Source organism: Miniopterus natalensis, chromosome 4, assembly GCF_054644295.1.
Source record: "Miniopterus natalensis isolate mMinNat1 chromosome 4, mMinNat1.hap1, whole genome shotgun sequence".
Lineage (NCBI taxonomy): Eukaryota > Metazoa > Chordata > Mammalia > Chiroptera > Miniopteridae > Miniopterus > Miniopterus natalensis.
In genome coordinates this window covers 40,477,001-40,480,236 of record NC_142084.1, presented here as the reverse complement: position 1 = coordinate 40,480,236, position 3,236 = coordinate 40,477,001, and positions in this window count along the sequence as shown.

Genomic DNA, 3,236 nt, shown 5'->3' with positions numbered 1-3,236 from the left:
GATCTATAAATATTGATTAGATTTCTTCACCTGATTTATTCTACAAATGAAAAATATTTAAACCTCAAGAATATTTTATATTTTCAGGGAGGTCAAAACACAGCATCATTTGACACTACATAAATAGAATATTTTGGCCTCAATTTTTTAAGTGAATTTTTTCAAATCTCTATGTAGCATTAGAAAATGAATGTAATTATGTATGCTCTTTAATGCAATTTCTTAATTGAATTTTGGAGTTTTAGCTATTACTTTAGAAAATGTATAATGTTCTAAAATGCTCAGAGTGAAAAATTGCTATGATCTTTAATGTCTATTAATTTATGTTTCTTTAAACAAATTTTTTATTACCTCATTTTCATCACCTAATACTTTCTTAATTGTTATGTAAATTAGTATTCTATAGTTATTAGTAATAAACATAAACTCTGGCTAACTTTAGAAGGATTAATTTATTGGAATGATATCAGAAGCCTACAGAATCATTGTGAAGCTACGACCTAGACTTGGGAAGGATGGATATCAGGCCAGACCCTAAGCCTGGAAACCAAGAACTGCCACTAGTATGCCAGGATAAGACATAGCTTCAGAGGTGTAATTCAGATCAGCCTCCGGAATCCAAATATACATATAAGCATTTTGGTTGAACGTGCAAATTTTAACAAATTATCTTTTACATCAGAGTATCCATCTAAGCCATCCCCAAACCTTACTGAAGTGAAAGACTTCTGTATGGTTCCTTTTGGCAAGTATTTATATTATCAAGTCATGGAGGGCACCTGCTATTTCATGTTCTCCATCTACTATTAGACTATCTGTCAGGGCAGTAATCCAGCCTGATATTCTATGAGATGGTAAGATAACTAAGGTCCCTGAGAACTAAATTGCAGCCAAGAGTGAGAGTTGATGGATTACTGATTTGGAAAATAAAAGTACACTGCTATCCCTCCTAGGTAATAGCAAATTGCCTCTCCTCCCCGCCCCCCATTAATCAGAATATGGGGTGGGGGCAGTAGATGCTGCGTACCAGGAAGAAGGCTCTAATAGGAACAGGAGCACAATTTGAGTTACCATCTGATCAACCTTATGTTCTGCAAGACATACATCTATTTTGTGAGCTAACACAAAGAATTAAATGGGAATATTCAAGGAATGACCACTCCTAAAATGTTCAAGTCTGAAATTCCCCCAGAGATGCAGTATTGCTTTTGATTTACTATTTTGGTAGGGAAGTATAGGGTTAGCTGGCAGCTGATCTGTGGTAGCTTTTTGTTTATTTATCTCTAGGGATGCCTGGAGCCATGATACTCTCCTTTGGCCAAGATAGGAATGAAATGTACTATCTAGTGATATATAATGTGCTATTTAAAGTTTGAAGCTCCCCTTAATTCACTCTGTACTACCTTATCTACCTTGTTTATTAAAAGTAATCTGTATATGTTTTATCTGGTTACATAGCCTCATTTTGGCTATGTGATCAGTGGTGTATAAAAGACCCTTTGATACACTGATGGTGAAAATGTAAGTTGGTATAGCCATTAGGAAAACTAAAAATAGAACTACCATATGACTAGCATTCTCGCTTTGGGGTATATAGCCACAGTGCCCTTCAATGGATGAGTGGGAAAAAATGTGATACACACACACACACACACACACACGCATATATTCCAAGTAGAACCGATTTATGGTTAATAGGATGACTTGTATGAGCAATAGTATTGCTAGCTCCCTCGCCTGCAGTGTGTGACAGTAGGCAATGAATTAAAGCCTTGCTTTCTAGCACAGCTCTAGTTGAGAATAAGCAACAGGCCTCTGTCTCTTGTCCTCTGTATGTCTGAGAGAAGTGAGCTTTCTCACACTTACGAGTGAGAGATGGGATGGAATGATGGGCTGAGATGAACAGAGTGATATTAATCTGTGTAAATACAAAATCCTGAGTTTCATTGCAAAAAATTATACACACACACACACACCGGACACATTGAGATTCTATAAAGAGACCTTGAGTTTTTAGCTCACCACAACTCGAAATTAGATTTTCTTCCTGGAGACAGAAGGGAAAAGATGGTTCTGATTGCAACTGAGGCTGAGGGAAATGAATGACTTAACCAGCTGGATAACTATGCGGCATCGGGTCATGGGGGTCTTGAATGCTAAACCGTGTGGGGGTTTTTTCCTTGGTCCGGTGGACAACAGCAATGTTGGCGAAATAGTGAGAATTCAGTTCTGCGAAGGAAATGTTTCAGGGCGGCAAATTCCAGGCCCTCTGGTTAGGTGAATTAATTTCTGAAAGCGGTCTTACTTTTATTTTTTTTTAAATATATCTTTATTGATCTCAGAGAGAGGAAAGGAGAGGGAGAGAGGTAGAAACATCAATGATGAGAGAGTCATTGATCGGCTAGCCCACAACCCGGAATATGCCCTGACCGGGAATCGAACACCGATCGCCTGGATCCCAGGTCGCGGCTCCCCCGCTGAGCCCCGCCCCGCCGGTACGTCCTTCCTTTTAAAAGGAGCCTCCTTGGAAAGCCTGCGGGGTCTAGAGGCCCGCTCCGTCCTCAGAGGCTCCGCCCCCACAGGCCGCCCCGTGCCCGAGGGAGCTGCCCCAATCCCGAGCCCCAGTGCAGCCTTAACCCCGCCCCGCCAGGCCCCGCCCCCTCTGTATCCCTGGAGACGTTCTCGCGTCTGCCGTCCCAGCGCCGGCTCCAGCAGGTCTTGCAACCAGCGCGGAAAGTGGGGTCCGCGCCGGAGCTCAGCACCTGCCACAGGTGGGGGACTGACTTCGGGCGGGACGGTAAACCAGGGTTGTCCCCCAGGGCCAGTCCACCGAGGTTCGTGAGCAGGGCAGGCCCGGGGCAGGACTTGCACAGCCCGCAGGAGAGGCGGGCCGTGGCTCCAGGCAGCGCCTTCCCGGACCCCCACGGACCTGCCCCGTCAGCCTGGGGGCTCGTCTCAAGCTTCCTCCAGCAGAGGCCCTCGGTCCCCAGTTCACCTGACCCTGTGAGGGCAGTGCAAAAATAAACAGACAGGAATTAATTATTAGGCCTGTTGAGACCTAGGTGGGAGCAGAAAGGGAACTGAGATGCCCTCGGTTTGGGTCAAGATCACTCAATCTCTCATAAATCTGAGAAATCAAATTGTGATCCCTAATGCCACATTTGTATTGGAATACAGGGTGGGGCAAAAGTAGTTGTGAGTAGGGGAAACAGGGTTTATTCTTGTATTATTATTTA